The following is a 17598-nucleotide window of genomic DNA, read 5'->3' on the forward strand; positions in this document are numbered from 1 at the left end:
TCAAGGTTGAGGGCAGGGCAGTGGTATTCTTGCAGTGTAGGGAGTCTTGCTGAGGGTGGTGTTTCAGGGTTTAGGGCAGTGGTGTTCGGGCAGTGTAGGGTGACTTGCTGGGGGTGGTGTGTCAGGGTTTACGGCAGTGGTGTTCGGGCAGTGTAGGGGGTCTTGCTGGGGGTTGTGTTTCAGGCTTTAGGGCAGTGCAGTGGTGTTCGGGCAGTGTAGGGCGACGTGCTGGGACCAGTGTTTCTGGGTTTAGGGCAGTGGTGTTCGGGCAGTGTAGGGGGTCGTGCTGGGGCTGGTGTTTCAGGCTTTAGGGCAGTGCAATGGTGTCCGGGCAGTGTAGGGTGTTGTGCTGGGGCTGGTTTTTCAGGGTTTAGGGCAGTGCAATAGTGTTCGGGCAGTGTAGGGTGTCATGCTGGGGGTGGTGTTTCAGAGTTTAGGGCAGTGCAGTGTTGTTCGGGCAGTGTAGGGGGTTGTGCTGGGGGTGGTGTTTCAGGGTTTAGGGCAGTGCAGTGGTCTTTGGGCAGTGAAGGGGGTCGTTCTGGGGGTGGTGTTTCAGGGTTTAGGGCAGTGCAGTGGTGTTCGGGCAGTGTAGGGGGACATGCAGGGGGTAGTGTTATAGGGTTTAGGGCAGTGCAGTGGTGTTCGGGCAGTGTAGGGGGTCATTCTGTGGCTGGTGTTTCACGGTTTAGGGCAGTGCAGTGGTGTTCAGGCAGTGTAGGGGGCCGTGCCTGTGGTGGTGTTTCAGTGTTTAGGACAGTGCAGAGGTGTTCGGGCAGTCTAGGGGGTGGTGCTTGGGGTTGTGTTTCAGGGTTTAGGGTAGTGGTGTTCGGGAAGTGTAGGGGGTCGTGCTGGGGCTGGTGTTTAAGGGTTTAGGGCAGTGCAGTTGTGTTCTAGCAGTGTAGGGGGTCATGCTGGGGCTGGTGTTTCAGGATGGAGGGCAGTGCAGTAGTGTCTGGGCAGTGTAGGGGGTCATGCTGGGTGTTAGAAATGGGATTTCTGGTTGGCTAGTGTTGGACTTGGCCCTTTTTGCAGGGTCATCCCTAAACTTTTTGCCTTCCTCCTATATTTTTTCTGACCTGGTGTTGGCTGTTTTATGACTCTGGGCACCTTACCACTGCTGATCAGTGCTAAGGTGCATATGCTCTCCCTATGGTAAAATGTATACATTGATTGGTGTCCATGTTTGGCTTATTTGGTTTACTATCAGCCCCTAGTAAAGTGCACCAGGAGTGCCAGGGCTTGTAAATACAAATTCTGCTGGTGGGCTTGCAGCACTGGTTGTGCCACCCACAGAAGCGGCCTAGCAAAATGTGTCTAAGGTCTGCCACTGCAGAACCTGCGTGCAGTCTGGTACTGTTGCGCTGACTGCGCAACTGCACCCACTTGCCAGTCTCTAAACCTTCCCTTAACTACATATTAGTCACCCTTCTAGTAGGCCCAAGTGCAGGGTGCATTATAGGCATAAGGTAGGACATGCTCTGATGTGTGTGGCATGTCTTAATAGTGAATTACAGCCATTTTCGTTTTTCACTATTGAAGGCTACCTGCTCTCCATAGGCCAGAATGGGCTGCTGGAATTTCTACACGCTGTAATCCCAGTGGACTCATAGAGCATGGTAGAAAGTCAAGTTTAGTATGCCTGAACTTAGACTAATAAAATACTTCTTTTATTAAAGTTTATTTTAATATCCTGTGTTTGTAAATACTACTTTTAGAAAGTTAGTATTTACTGACCTGGCCATTTCAGTCCGCCTCTGCTGTGTGTGTGTGTTCTGCCTAGTAACAGTGAGGAGCAGGGCTGGGGAATTCCAGGAGACAGGCTGGCTGCCAGGTGGTGGGTAGAGAGATTACACCATGATGGGTGGGAGGAGTACACCTTTGACTCTGAATAGACCTGTGCTCTGCCACCACAATGCCGGCTCCGCCCCCTGTCGAGCGGCTAATGTCTCTGCCCTGCTGCTGAAAGGAAAGAGCAGAGTCACCACAACAAAGTGCTCCAAAATTGGACTGAGCCAGGCTCAGGCCCCCTGGCGACAAAGAACAAAATAATTGTGCTATAAAAGAAGGAGCCCTGCTCCTAAGAGATCAGATCCTGTTTGCGCCAAGAAGAAACTCTGCCTGAAGAGAAGGACCTGGAAAAGCTGTATGGAGGAGTACTGTCTCTAAGCCTGAGAGACTGGCCTGCGGTGGGTGCCTTGCTGCTGGAAGGAGAGAAAGAAAAAGACTGAGAAAGACTTTTGATCAACTTGTGCTTTACAAACAATCTCCAAGGGCTTGCTTGTGAACTTGCCCCCTGAACTGCGCCCCAGGAACAGTGGGCGCTACCTTTCCCCAAGAAGAAGAGAAGCTGCTGGAAGTGATTCTGCAAACCGCTGACCTCTGCGAACCTGTGTGCCCCTCATTTGAGCACCGCGACTTCTGCCACCGGGACTATTGTGAGCACAGTAAAGGCCTGCCTTGCCCGAGCACAGCAAGCAACTGCCCCCCGGGTCGTAGCTCGCACAGCAAAGAAGAAACTGTACAGGCTCCAAGCGCCGAGCCTCTGCGACCCCCCTGGCCGTGGAAGCCCCTGTAAGGACCTGCGACGCACCGTTCATCCCCTGAGCAAAGCCGACGGCGCTGCAACGCGCTAGAAATCACCCCCAGCCGGCCCCTCCTTCTGCCGACCTCGTTGTGTGCCTGGGAGCATTCCGAAGTGCCCCACGAAGCATCGCCGCCCACTGACCAGGAGGGACGACAACGAGACGTGGGACACTCCTCTGTGGACCCCTGAGGCTGTGACGACGATTTCCCCCAAAGAACAAAGGTACTGTGAGCTGCGCGCGCTAGTACGACTCGTCCGTTGCTTTGTTCGGGCCGTACTGGCGCTGCCGTACCGCTATGCTGTTCACGCGCGAAGCGTGAACTTTGGCACCCTTCGTATCAGCTGCGCGAGGCCCCCGTGAAGGTACGGTCCGTACTCCATTGAATATAAAGGACGTTGCTCACGCGGAAAGCGTGAGGTTCGGCAAGAGGCGTACCGGACGTGCACGCCGCATACCTACGAGGGTACGGTCCGTACGGTTCACGTCCAGCGTACGCATGCTCACGCGAGAAGCGTGAGAAATGGCAAGACACGTCCAAAACCTTGTACGAAGCGTACCGGAGGCGCTATGAAGCGCACAGACACCTAAAGAAGCCTATTTGAGGTAGAAAATTGCCATTTTGAGAACTGTGGACTGCCTAAAAGTAACTAGAACCTTATTTAAGTGAAGACCTGTATTTTTGAAAGCCTGCTTAAAGAAATCTTTTATATAAAGAACTTTATTTTTACATAAATACAGCCTTGTGTCTCTGTGTGGTGGGTTGGTGGTTATTGTGTGGGACACTTTAAATGCTTAACCTAATGCCCTCTGGAATCTAGCCTGACTGCTCGCGCCACGTTACCTAGAGGGTGAGCAGGGGTTATTTTTAAAGAGATAATCCTACGCCCTGACTTAGCGGAAAGGGTCCCTGCTTGTCGCAAGTGTATACCTGCGCCAACCAGAGACCCCGGATTCTAACATTGGTGGCAGCGGCGGGATTTACGGATTTGCATTCTTGCTGTCTGCGCAGTGATTACTAGCCATTGCACAGTGAGGACAGTCCAGTAGCTTGAGCCACAGAACTTTAACATTGTAACTTCGCTTGCCAAGAAAGAAGATCCCTTGTGTTTGGAGTCATGCCTGGCCCAAACAGCATTGAGAAATCAATCTCTGAAACCTCTGAAATCCTAGGAATGGAATGGGAGGCGTCAAAACTGGACAGCTACAAGAGAACTGAACTCAAGTACTTCTGCAGGAAGCTCAAGGTTCCACATGCAGGATACAAAAACAAATCAGATCTCTACAAGGCGCTCAAAGCCTGGATTGAATCAAGGGGTGAAACTAAGGAAGTTACACCATTGAAACCAGCGGAAAGCGTTCACAGTTTTGGCAGAGGCCTGTTGCCAGAGGAGCTGGCAGACAGACAGGCCACCAGGGATCATGAGATAACATTGGCAAAGCTGGAATTAAAAAGCCAATTGGAACTAGAAAGCAAGAAGCTGGCTCTGGAAGAAAAGAAAATGGCACTTGAAGAAAGAAAGATTCAGATGGAGCATGACTTCATAATGAAGAAATTTGATATGGAGCTCGAGAGGCTTGAGGCCAGGAGTGTCTCAGCCCAGCAACCAGAAAGGTGCGTAGCTCAGAGATTGAGCTTTTCTGAGTGGGAGGAGGAATCCAGCTCAGATGGTGGCAGCAATATTGAATTTTATAGTGCTGAGAGAGTAGTACGCACACCCAGAGATATGGCGCCTGACTTGAAGGAGGGGGTTAACATACACCAGGAGGTTCAAGGGCATGAGGTAGCTCCAGTAGTGCGCAGTATCCCTGAAGGGAATAGGGTAACTGGCGCAGGGGTTCATAGTCCTAGTGGTGGGAGGGACACTCTACTGCCTCTAGCTGAGAGGTGCAGGGAGAGGGGTTCCCCCAAAGTTGAAGTCCTGGTGGGTGAGTGTGAAGATCGCCCAGAAGAGTGTGGGTTGTGTGACAGAGACAGTCAGGTACTGTCTTGCCAGTCTCAGGAGAGTGGTGTGGAGTACGTGTGTGAGGCACTGGATGGTGAGGTGAAGGATAGTTGTCGTACTTTAATCTCTGTGACCGCGTAGGGGACAGGGCCCCACCCCTGTCTATCCTGGTATTAGCAAACCGCAAATGGTTAATGCGGTATGTACGAGTGCTTTATATATCGTTCTAGCTATGAATGCACTGTGTACACGTTATTCTGCTTCACTACGCGGGTTCCATTTTGGAGGCAGTGGCCATCTTGTGATTGCCCTCACATAGGCTATAATGAAGCAACCACGGGCCTTGCAATGCATGTGCCTTTCCTTGACTCTTCTGTGACCTGGGCAGCTTGGCTCTGCTGCCCCAGGTCAAACTGGTCTCACGAGCTCCCCTTCCTCCGGCCACCTGTGATTAGCATCAGGGCTTGACGCACCATAAAGTCCTTTCATCACACACAAGCCTCCGGCTAATCACTTTCACACCTGCTTGTTCCTGCTTTATGACTTGTTTCCCAAAACAGGAGATGCTCATGTTTATTGGGGCCTATCGATTATCTAATGTGGGATCTGAACCTTACTGTGTAAATCATTGTGGGCTGGCCGAACTGGAATGTGGGATGGTCATCATGACTCTGCTCTTTTCTTTGAACTGTACACTTGTTTATTGCCGTATCATAAACTTAGGAATGTATGCCTGAGGCAGGGAAAACTGTATTTAAGATGAAGTCCGTTTCTATGATTTTCAGCAGTCTCCTGAGAACATACACGCTGTTGTACTTCTAGGATACCTGTAATTGGTCTGCAGCCAATAAATGAATCTTTGACTTCACCTAGAAGACTCTGTGTTTCTGTAGGTCTGGAACAGGGTGAACCCAGAAGTCATAGGGTGTGTGCCCCTGCACCGCTGGGACTAAAATACCCAGTACTTCAGTTTGGCGCCCAACTCGGGACGATTTCAGCGGTACCAGTCCAAGCCAGAGGTTCGTGAGGAGCTTCGTGTGGAAATTCTGGAGGAAGGCCGCCACTTCATCGACCCCTGCATGTCGACGTGGTCCGAAAGTCTTTTCTGCGAGGTTCTCCGCGTCCCGACGGCTACGAAGGTCTGCTGCCCTGATTAATCGACCTGTTTTGGACCCTTGACGAGTTTTGAGAGAGCGAAACAATCGAGAGAGTCTTCTGGTGACGCCATCGATCAGCAATATTCAGTTAAGTATAAGTGGAGCGTCTCCCATTTGTTTGGTATCCCTCGGGATCATTTTGATTTGGTAATTTGGAGTTTGCAAACGCCAAAGCCAGAGGACTCGTGTATTCACGAGACTATCGTAATCGATAATCCTCTGACGTTTAGATCTAGACTAGTGAGCGAAGATGCCTGGTTCTAGAATATTTGGTAGAATATTTTGTTTGGGTTGTGGAAGAGATTTCCAGCTGGAGGAATCATGTCCGGTTCCTCCGGTTGGAACTCCAACTTATTAGCTCTATGTAAAACATGGCGTAGGCCCTATTGCATATAACGAAGTGTGGATCCACTACACCAGAAAAGACGGTGTTTTAAAATGGCCCCAAAATGGTAGTTTCGATACCGATATTTTAGATAATTTGGAAATTAAATTGTTTAAAAAGAAAGCCCGGCCGGCGATGTTTGATTCTTTCCGCTTGTGGCGAAAGGAAGCCAAACAGAAGGAAATAAAGCTAGCGAAAAAGAATAAGAGAGAGAAAGGTATGACAGTAATGCAAGCAGCTGTACAATTCAAAGACAATGAGGAGGAGCAGATGAATGAGCAATTGCACAGGCAGCGTAAGTTAGGGATCGACAAATGTTACCCAGCTTTACCACACTCTAAGCAGAATGAGTTAGAAGAAAAGGAGAAAGATCCCCTGATGTCGCATTTGTTGAGTTTGCCACCCCCGTATGCTCAGAATGCCACGGCGCCTCCCCAGCTTGTGAATATGCCACCTCCAGTCAATATACTGCAAGCCTTGCCGCTACCGCCAGTTGCTTTGCAGCCGGCTCCTATCCCTATAGCGCAGCCTTCTCAAGGGCCGCCAGTTGTCTTTCCAACTGCCCCCGAGCTTCCTGCGACTTTGCCTAGCATATTGACTGCCTCCCCTGATACTCTTTCTTGCACCACTCCAGTACCTGTTTCTGCATCCTCTTTTCTCCCCTCTGTTTATCCCCCTGTTTTCGCCTCAGCTTCTCCTTCAGCGCGACAGCGCTTAGCTAATGTGGTTACTACATTAATGTCTCCTCTCTTTGAGTCATCTGGTGCGACTCCTGGTTTACAGCGTAAGCAATTGCGCAGTCAATTGCCTAACCCCGATGAGAAAAAGGTAATAGATCGCATGGCGCGTAGATGGATTGTTTTCCCTTCAATGTATGATGTGGAATCAGTTGTCAACGTTTTCCATCAATGGGATGCCCCAAAACAGAGATATGTGTTTGAGAAAATGTGCGAAATTCTCTGTGAAGAATTGGAGGATAGTGGTAAAGACCCAAGCCCGCAGGAGTTGTGTAGAGTGAGGTTCGATTTTGGAACTGGTACAATTGTGGATCGCGAGGTAGATAAAGCAGTTGCGGTTATATTGTCCTTCAGGAATGATGATTGTCAACAGTCATTGTTTGAACAAGATGTCCTTGTGGGGAAAAAGGTAAAAGCGCGACAATACCCCATGAGAGAAGTTCCCCCGGTATGGAAGGAAGCAGTTGCAGCTGACGCCGGTGCCGGTATCGCTGCTGTGCCAGCGCATTTCCAGCGTGTTTGGGTGCATGTTCCATGGAAGCGTTCTGAGGTGTTAGCGCTTAAGCAGACATTGCCTGATCCCCGTAAAAACCCTGCAGGATATTATAAAGAGTTGTCACAGACGGCAGGGTCATGCGTTATGAATCTGGCCAACATAGACATGTTGTTTGGTAATGTTGTTCCACAGCCCCTATGGGGATCAATTCGTAATGCAGATCACGATGCAGAACTAGGTGCTACATGGGTTGACATTATTGCCGCTGACGCTAGACAAACTGGTGGCGCAAAACCTGAGCCATTAATAGCAGAACTCCCTGGTAGAATCATCACGTATATGAAGACAATAATGACTGCGATGCGCGTAAATTGGGACAAGCTATCTGCATGCAAGCAGAAGAAAGATGAAACAGTGTCAGACTTCTTCACCAGGTTTGAGGAAACGTTTATTGATCACAGTGGGCAAGATATGAGTACTGAGGGTGGCCAACGGTTATTTGTGGATAAATTTGTGCAGAATTTACTTCCTGACCTGTGTAAAAAGTTGAAAGATTCACAAAGTTCTTGGGCTGTTTCCTCTTCAGCGCAAATACTGGCTACTGCACAGTATTACGAGAACAGAGATAAGGATGAAAAAGATAGAACAGATAAAAAAACGAAGGAACTAAAGACAAAGGTCCTTTTGCAGCAGGCCTATCCGCCACGTGGAGGTCAGAATAATTATAGGCAGCCCCAAGGTGTCTATCACCAACCCCAACAATTTCAGAACAATCAGCAAATGAATGGGTATTATCAACCACGTGTCCCTGTAGGTCCCAACCAATGATCATACTGCAAAGAGGAAGGTCATTTTAAATATAGTTGCCCTAAATTAATGCAGCGAAACGGTAATGCGTATGGCGCAAGAGGTAGGGGTGGTCAGCAAGCTCCTAGAGGCAGAGGGCGTGGAAATGCTCCCCAGAACGCGCGTCCTCTGCCGCCTCAGAATACCATCAATAGTTTTGACCAGCAAGCTAACACAACTAGTAATACAGCTCAGTACTACAATAATGATTATTATGCAGAGGACGGCGATGCAGAAAATAATGATTACTAGGACAGCCGTAGACAGAGAGAGGGAGTTGTTTCAGTGCCAGTGGATCAGAGTGGACCGTATGTTGAGGTGACTACAGCAAATGTAACGGAGCCCTTTCTGCTAGACACTGGTGCTGCAAAGAGTTCAATTATGCATTCCAAACTCCCTGGCGCACCTTTGTCTGGCGATATAAATGTTTCAGTAGGTTTTTCTGGCGCCCCAGTTAGGAACCCGATTTTTAGTCCCATGTCACTTTCTATTGGACCTTGCGAGCTGAAAGCACCCCTGATTCTAACAACAGGTTGTTGTGAGAATTTGCTAGGGTTAGATTTGTTGAAAAGATTGCATGCTATTTGTACACAAATTGGTCGCACACTGCTCGTCACACCAGCAAGTTGCCCCAAAGGACTGTGGTAAATGAAGTGGCGACGGCGGGTACGCCTATGCCACGATGTGTAAAGAGAACAGTATGTGTTGCATTTAGCCATCCCTGGACACGTGTTTCGAGGTAGTTGCCTCTCGTCAGCAGGGAGTAGGACAGTGTAAAGGGGTGCCGTGTGGACTGCCAAAATGTAATTAAAAACAGGTCAAGTACCTCTCATGGCGCGCAGGTGCAGATCCAAGGCTCGTCAGCCCGTTGGCTCAAGGGAGCCGTAATAAATTGTGCAAAAGTAGGTCGCACACTGCTCGTCACACCAGCAAGGTGCCCCAAAGGACTGTGGTAAATGTAGTGGCGACGGCGGGTACGCCTATGCCACGATGTGTAAAAAGAACAGTATGTGTTGCGTTAGCCATCCCTGGACACGTGTTTCGAGGTAGTTGCCTCTCGTCAGCAGGGAGCAGGTCAGTGTAAGTGGGTACAAATTATTACGGCTCCCTTGAGCCAACGGGCTGACGAGCCTTGGATCTGCACCTGCGCGCCATGAGAGGTACTTGACCTGTTTTTAATTACATTTTGGCAGTCCACACGGCACCCCTTTACACTGTCCTACTCCCTGCTGACGAGAGGCAACTACCTCGAAACACGTGTCCAGGGATGGCTAACGCAACACATACTGTTCTTTTTACACATCGTGGCATAGGCGTACCCGCCGTCGCCACTACATTTACCACAGTCCTTTGGGGCACCTTGCTGGTGTGACGAGCAGTGTGCGACCAATTTGTGTACAAATTATTACGGCTCCCTTGAGCCAACGGGCTGACGAGCCTTGAATCTGCACCTGCGCGCCATGAGAGGTACTTGACCTGTTTTTAATTACATTTTGGCAGTCCACACGGCACCCACTTACACTGACCTGCTCCCTGCTGACGAGAGGCAACTACCTCGAAACACGTGTCCAGGGATGGCTAACGCAACACATACTGTTCTTTTTACACATCGTGGCATAGGCGTACCCGCCGTCGCCACTACATTTACCACAGTCCTTTGGGGCACCTTGCTGGTGTGACGAGCAGTGTGCGACCTACTTTTGCACAATTTATTACGGCTCCCTTGAGCCAACGGGCTGACGAGCCTTGGATCTGCACCTGCGCGCCATGAGAGGTACTTGACCTGTTTTTAATTACATTTTGGCAGTCCACACGGCACCCACTTACACTGACCTGCTCCCTGCTGACGAGAGGCAACTACCTCGAAACACGTGTCCAGGGATGGCTAACGCAACACATACTGTTCTTTTTACACATCGTGGCATAGGCGTACCCGCCGTCGCCACTACATTTACCACAGTCCTTTGGGGCACCTTGCTGGTGTGACGAGCAGTGTGCGACCTACTTTTGCACAATTTATTACAGCTCCCATGAGCCAACGGGCTGACGAGCCTTGGATCTGCACCTGCGCGCCATGAGAGGTACTTGACCTGTTTTTAATTCCATTTTGGCAGTCCACACGGCACCCACTTACACTGACCTGCTCCCTGCTGACGAGAGGCAACTACCTCGAAACACGTGTCCAGGGATGGCTAACGCAACACATACTGTTCTTTTTACACATCGTGGCATAGGCGTACCCGCCGTCGCCACTACATTTACCACAGTCCTTTGGGGCACCTTGCTGGTGTGACGAGCAGTGTGCGACCTACTTTTGCACAAAGATTGCATGCTACACTGTATTGTTCACCGTCAGGGGTACAACTTACATTAGGCAGGAAAGTGATTTCCCCGATGTACTTGTCTAAAAATACAATGCCACCTGAATTGTCATCCCTTCCGGATGTCCTTTGGGCTACTGGTCCCAATGATGTGGGCCTCTTGGAGATACCGCCATACGTGGTAACTTTAAAGGCTAATGTCAGACTGCCACGTATTCCCCAGTACAAGATCTCTAATGAAGGCCAGAAAGCATTGTTAGACATTGTCAGTGATTTGATTAATAAGGGTGTAATTGAAGAGACAAGAGGCAACGTTTGCAACAGCCCGATTTTACCTGTTTTAAAACGAACGGACCCTTCACAGCCACCTGTTTACAGATTTGTGATTGATCTTAGAGAGGTTAATAAGATTGTTGTGCCACAGTTTCCAGTTGTCCCTGATATAACTGCCTTGTTAACGATGATTCCAGCCTCTGCTGCATGGTTTTCGGTGATCGATTTAAAGAATGCTTTCTTTAGCATCCCAATTGCAGAAGAGAGCAGAGACATTTTTGGCTTTAGTCTGGGAGGCCGAAGCTTTCGCTTCAAACGCGCTCCCCAGGGCTACTGTGAGAGCCCATCCATATACAGTCAAGCTTTGAAAGCGCAGCTTGATGCACTTGTTTTACCTAGTGGCGCTATCCTGATTCAATACGTGGACGATTTACTAATCGCCGCGGATACTGAAAAGATCTGCAAAGAAGCCACATTGTCATTGTTGCGCCATTTATCTGCTTCCCATCATAAAGTGTCTCTCTCTAAGCTGCAATATTGTCGACAAGAAGTGACCTACTTAGGTCATCTCTTATCGAAGGAGGGAAGGAAACTGACCCCAGAAAGAATTCAAGCCATTGCGCAGTTGAGTGTGCCAAGAACACAGAGAGAAGTGCGTGCTTTCTTGGGCATTACCTCATACTGTAGGCACTGGATCCCAAATTTTTCCTTGTTGGCAAAACCTTTGTTAGCCTTAACATGCAAAGACACACCGAATCCTATCCCATGGTCTGAAGAGTGCCAGAAAAGTTTTGTGGAATTGCGCAATGCATTGTGTTCAGCACCTGTGTTGGGTACTCCTGACTACAGCAAGCCTTTTACACTGTATGTTCACGAGAAAGATGGTTGCGCATTATCAGTGTTAACACAGCCTTTTGGCAACAGACCGCGCCCATGCGCATATTTTTCATCAACCTTGGACCCTGTAGCGAGGGCATTGCCAAGCTGTCTGAGAGCGACAGCAGCTGCAGCTATGTCTATCCGACAATCTGCTGGTTTGGTAATGGACAACACATTGATCGTTATGGTTCCACATGCTGTAGACACATTATTGAACAGAACCAAGACACAACACTTGACTAGTGCGCGATTATCAGGCTATGAGCTCACACTGTTAGCAAATCACATACACATAAAGAGATGCAACACGCTGAATCCAGCTACGTTATTGCCAAATCCAGCAGACCTAGATGAGAATGAGCAACATGACTGTCTGTTCAGAACAGAAGAAGAGACGAAAGGGAGAGTAGATCTAAAAGATACTCCCCTGGCTGAGTGTGATGGTACTTTATGGGTGGATGGTTCGTGTTTCAAGCTCCCTAATGGTGATACGACTGCTGCATATGCTATCACGACATTACACACGGTCGTGGAAACTGCACGAGTGCCACATAATTCGGCCCAAGCAGCAGAATTAATCGCCCTCACGAGAGCGTGCGTGTTGTCTGAAGGAATGAGAGTGAATATATACACAGATAGCCAGTACGCCTTTGGCGTGGCTCACAATTTTGGACGACTGTGGAAAGAACGTGGGTTCCTGACGTCGCATGGAGCTAAAATTCAGAATGGCAAGTTGGTGAATGATCTCCTTGAATCACTGACCCTACCATTACAAGTTGCGATTATGAAAGGCAGTGCGCACAGGAAAATCACAGATGATGTTGGACGTGGGAATGCGTTTGCTGATGAGATCGCGAAAGAAACAGCACAGAATGTAAAGACTAGAATGTATATTGCAGGCCCCGCAAGATGGGTTGATGATGTTGGGATGTGTGAAAACACAATAGAGAGTGTGAAGTCGCTTCAAGCTGAAGCTACAGAGAAAGAATTAAGCAAGTGGAGAGAAAGTGCGGGTAAGTTAGATGAGAATGGTTGTTGGATTGATCTGACAGAACATAGGCGATGGTTGTTGCCCGATGCATATGTGCTTCCAGTAGTTACAATGGCACATGGGATGGCACATATCAGTACGAAAGGAATTTGTAAGTTGTTGGCTCCAGTATGGCAGAATGCTGGGATTCCCAAGTATGCAGAGAATGTGGTCAAGAATTGTATGGTATGCTTGAAATACAACCCTGGTAGGGGAACCCCAACTCCAGCTGGTCATTTTGCACCCCCATCATATCCATTTGAAGTTTTGCAGTTGGACTTTATTCACATGGAAAGGTGCAACAACCTGAAATATGTACTGGTGGTTGTTTGTGCTTTCTCCAAATGGGTAGAGGCCTATCCTCTGAAGGATAACACTGCCCTATCCACAGCCAAAGCCCTTGTGAAAGAATTCTTCCCTAGGTTTGGAATGCCAAGAATGGTGTGGTGTGATAATGGAAGTGAGTTTGTGGGTAAAGTGATGAAGAATGTGTGTGAAGGGCTAGGTATAAAGCAAAAGTTCCACGCTGCAAATCACCCCCAATCAGCAGGGTTAGTAGAGCGCTACAACGGTGCTCTAAAACTTAAGCTGGCTAAAATCCAGGCGAGCACCGGTCTTAAATGGCCTGATGCTCTGCCTTTAGCACTCCTGTCCACCAGAATGACCATACACTCACGAGTGGGACTTAGTCCCTATGAGGTCGTCTTTGGCCGCCCGGCTAATGTATGGGGCGTGCCAAGACCGGCGAAATTTAGTGAGATTGAGCATCCAGTACTACTCGATTACCTGTATGATTTGACTGTTAAACTGCGTGTTTTACATCAACAGGTGCATGATACTCTTCCCCAAGCTTCTGAAACTCCTGGACACCCTATCGACCCTGGCACATGGGTGCTGATTAGAAACTTCCAGCGCAAGAACAACGACGAGCCTCGCTGGATCGGCCCTCACCTTGTCCTTTTATCAACAAGATCAGCAGTGAAGGGGAAGAAACACTGGATCCACGCCACCCACTGCAAGGTAGTTCCCTTGCCCCTGCCTTATGACCGGTGGGTCCAGGAGGGTATCGCCGACTCTGAAACAGACACTGTACCTCGTTTTGTATCATTCAGTGATGCACGCATAAAAGGCACAGTTTCAGACCAAGAGAGTGACAATATTCTGCAAGAGGCTGTGCCACTGTCAAATCGATTGGACACCACAGAGCCTGAACTTTTGTTCCAAGACCAAACAGCACCTGGCCATCTCCGCTATAATTTGAGACCAAGGCCCATGGACAAATAAAGATTTCCTTACCATTTCCTTTTTGACATTTTAGCTCTCCCATCTGAAGGACTTTCTTGATTTTTGTTTTTCGAACCACCATTCGTGTTCAGCCGCAGGGTCGCGGTGCCAAGACTTTGGGGTACAGGCCGAAGACGTTAGGTCAACGGTTCTGGTTGGTCTAGGGCGTTTCCCTGGACTGACAGGCGTACTCCTTAGCAGAAGAAACTCATCCGCCACGAGCGGCCCGATTAGAGGATGGAGTTTTTTAAGATGGAGAGACCCGTTGAGGAAATGAACTTTAAAGCAAGGATGTGTAGAATTGTAAAAAGTAAATGTTTTGTATTTTTGTGCCTATTTACACTGTGTAGTATAGTAATGTTCATCGTAGGATTTGTGTTTTTCTCCTCCCAAAAGACCATTGCGCCCACTGTACAGCCTATACCTCTTTCTACTGCCTCCTCTCACTCTTTTCACCCTCTGCCTGAACATGAACAAACCAGACGATCAGAATTTGTAAATAACTCGTTTATCCAGCTCTTGCACCAACACCAACTAGTAATGAATACGACCAATTGCTGGGTCTGTGGGTTAATGCCACATACCATTAACAAGGGTATTCCCTATTTGGTGCTGCCCTTTAGTTACAATGGATCGTCATGGGCATTCCAGACCATGTTCCTCTACGCTCTAGATGCCTACTCCCCGCGACAACCGCGTTCCATCAGACCTAGTACAAATAATAAAGCCTTAGTGAGAGGAATTGCCGATATGAGTAGGGATATTGATGCATACTCATCCATTCCCAAAGAAGAGCTGAGAGCTTATGTAGGGTGGAACGCAACGGGGTATAGTATTAGTCTGGGTGAAAGACAGCGAAAAATCTCATCTCCAATCTGGGTCGTACCCCACATAGGTCGGTTCTGCTTACAGGGTAATGGTCAGAATCCTAGAGCCCAACTGGGAAGAAGTGACTGTACTGAAACGTACACATTCCCGTCACAATTTTCCCCTGCGTTTTTGGCTGCCAAGGGTACATATTTCATCTGCAATGACCGAGCATATACATGGTTGCCCCCTGATTTCTCGGGCACATGTTATATTGCGAACTTGCTACCGCCAACATTTACTGCTGCCTCTGATTATCACAAGACCAGAGTTGTGAGAGGTGTGATTAGTAAGGAGGATACTGCTGGTCAGGAAGCAGGAGACTTCTTCTTGGGTTTCCTGCCGTTTTGGGGACCTATGGTAAATAGTAGGAACCTGAGACAACTGACTCGTGTGGTTGAATCCACTGTCAATGTAACGGCTGGTGCCCTTGGTAATCTGACCGCTGAGCTCCAAGCGGATCGCCTTATGACTTTGCAGAACCGCATGGTTCTAGACGTTATTCTTGCAGACCGCGGTGGGGTATGTAAGGTTATCCAATCCAGTTGTTGCATTTTCATACCAGATAACGCTCCAACAGTCTATCAAGCCATCTCCAAACTCCCTAAAATATCTGAAACCATACACGTGGATAAGGGAGACTGGTCACTGGTGGGGTGGTTCTGGGAACTGATATCTGCCTGGGGTTGGAAAGTTCTAATGGTCATTGGAATGATCTTAGCCATTCTTTTCCTGTTCTGTCTGTGCATACAGTGTGCTCCTGCGATATGTGGCCTCTGTGCTACCTTATGTGTAAGGAAACCTGTATCGAGGGACGAGCTAAGTAATAGGATGATGCTACAGCAACATCTCCATGACTTCGTGAACATTGACCTAGACTCGGATTAAGATGAGTATAGTGATTGCCTATGTAAGGGCAAAAGGAGGGTCTGTCGTACTTTAATCTCTGTGACCGCGTAGGGGACAGGGCCCCACCCCTGTCTATCCTGGTATTAGCAAACCGCAAATGGTTAATGCGGTATGTACGAGTGCTTTATATATCGTTCTAGCTATGAATGCACTGTGTACACGTTATTCTGCTTCACTACGCGGGTTCCATTTTGGAGGCAGTGGCCATCTTGTGATTGCCCTCACATAGGCTATAATGAAGCAACCACGGGCCTTGCAATGCATGTGCCTTTCCTTGACTCTTCTGTGACCTGGGCAGCTTGGCTCTGCTGCCCCAGGTCAAACTGGTCTCACGAGCTCCCCTTCCTCCGGCCACCTGTGATTAGCATCAGGGCTTGACGCACCATAAAGTCCTTTCATCACACACAAGCCTCCGGCTAATCACTTTTGCACCTGCTTGTTCCTGCTTTATGACTTGTTTCCCAAAACAGGAGATGCTCATGTTTATTGGGGCCTATCGATTATCTAATGTGGGATCTGAACCTTACTGTGTAGATCATTGTGGGCTGGCCGAACTGGAATGTGGGATGGTCATCATGACTCTGCTCTTTTCTTTGAACTGTACACTTGTTTATTGCCGTATCATAAACTTAGGAATGTATGCCTGAGGCAGGGAAAACTGTATTTAAGATGAAGTCCGTTTCTATGATTTTCAGCAGTCTCCTGAGAACATACACGCTGTTGTACTTCTAGGATACCTGTAATTGGTCTGCAGCCAATAAATGAATATTTGACTTCACCTAGAAGACTCTGTGTTTCTGTAGGTCTGGAACAGGGTGGACCCAGAAGTCATAGGGTGTGTGCCCCTGCACCGCTGGGACTAAAATACCCAGTACTTCATAGTTTGGTTAACTCTCCTAGGGGGCTGTGTGATCCAATTGTGGGAGAGCATATTGTAAGTCCCTGTTTTCCAGAGCTATGCCAACACCTGTTGGAGAGTGAGTTCTCTGACCGCAGGGAGCTCACATTGGAGGCAGACCTTTTGGTGGAGTCCAGAGGGTCTGGAAAGGCATTGGGGAGTGATCCCAAGAGGAGTGGTTCAGGTATCTTCAAACCCAGTGTGGTGGAAGTGGCTCAGAGTAGCCCAACTAGGTCCTGTAGTAGTGAGAGGGGTGTAGGGCCTCATGTCCTGTCTTTAAGGGGAAGGAGTGAGAATGGGTTATGTCCCGGTAGTGCCCAACCTCAGTCTCAGAGCTTGGATGGGTCTTTAAGGGAACACCAGGTGGGGAGCCTAGTCTGTCCTGAGGGGCTGCCCGTTGTGCGGGATCCCGTAGTGTCTGGTGAACGGGGAGTGTCTGTAGGCAAGCCTCCCTCAGTTCTAGTGTCTGGCAGTACCGCTCCAGTTGGGAGGGTGCAGAGGTCCAGATTGAGGGGTGAGAGGGGGAAAGAGTCCCCAGTGGAAAAACGAGTGGGTCAGGGGCCAGCCAGAAGGGCTGCGTCACCAGTGAATGACCATGGTGACACCACTTCTGTCCTGGGGGATCTTCATGCACTGTCAGATGGACAGGGGTCGGAAGATCTGCGCCAGGCAGACTGTCACACGACACATGAGTTATGTGTCACCCTCAGGGGGGGCATGCGTGCTCCCCGGGAAGTCCTGGTGTGCCAGGCGAACTTTCAACCGCATGAGTTGGTCCCAGGTTTGGGAAGCCAGGTTCAGGTGTTGTCTGACCAGGAGGGTGGGACAACTGTAATCAGTGTCCTGACTCATGTAGCTTCTAGGGGTACCACGCCAGTTGGGAGTGGGCAATACTCTGGAAGGGGGTGCAGAGGGAGGGAGTCCTCGCCTCTGACCCTGGCTCAACTGAAGGGTTTAGACCCTAGGTTGGAGGGCCAGGTTCAGGGTG

The sequence above is a fragment of the Triturus cristatus genome, chromosome 1_1 (assembly GCF_964204655.1).
Source record: "Triturus cristatus chromosome 1_1, aTriCri1.1, whole genome shotgun sequence".
NCBI lineage: Eukaryota > Metazoa > Chordata > Amphibia > Caudata > Salamandridae > Triturus > Triturus cristatus.